This window comes from Calidris pugnax, unplaced genomic scaffold (assembly GCF_001431845.1).
Source record: "Calidris pugnax isolate Ruff unplaced genomic scaffold, ASM143184v1 scaffold24, whole genome shotgun sequence".
Lineage (NCBI taxonomy): Eukaryota > Metazoa > Chordata > Aves > Charadriiformes > Scolopacidae > Calidris > Calidris pugnax.
Window position 1 is genome coordinate 25,240,264 of NW_015090922.1, and position 285 is coordinate 25,240,548.

The window sequence follows — 285 nt, forward strand, 5'->3', positions numbered from 1 at the left end:
CCGCGGCTGTGCAGGCCTGCGGGGGGACACAGCCCCGCACGACCCAGAACCCTTCCGGGCGCCTTCTCCCCAGGCCCCGCACGGCAGCCACGCAGCTCCCCTACCACCGACCCCCGCGTCCCTCAGCGGCGGGGCCCCGCCTGAGGCGTCCGCCCAGCCTCCCGCCGCCCCTCAGGGGCCCAGGCGCCACCACCTCCCGCGCACCGGCCGGCCGAGCCCCGCCCGCCCCCGCCTGCGCAGGCGCGGTGCTCCCGCTCCGCTCCGCGCCGTTCCCCCCCGCAGGAT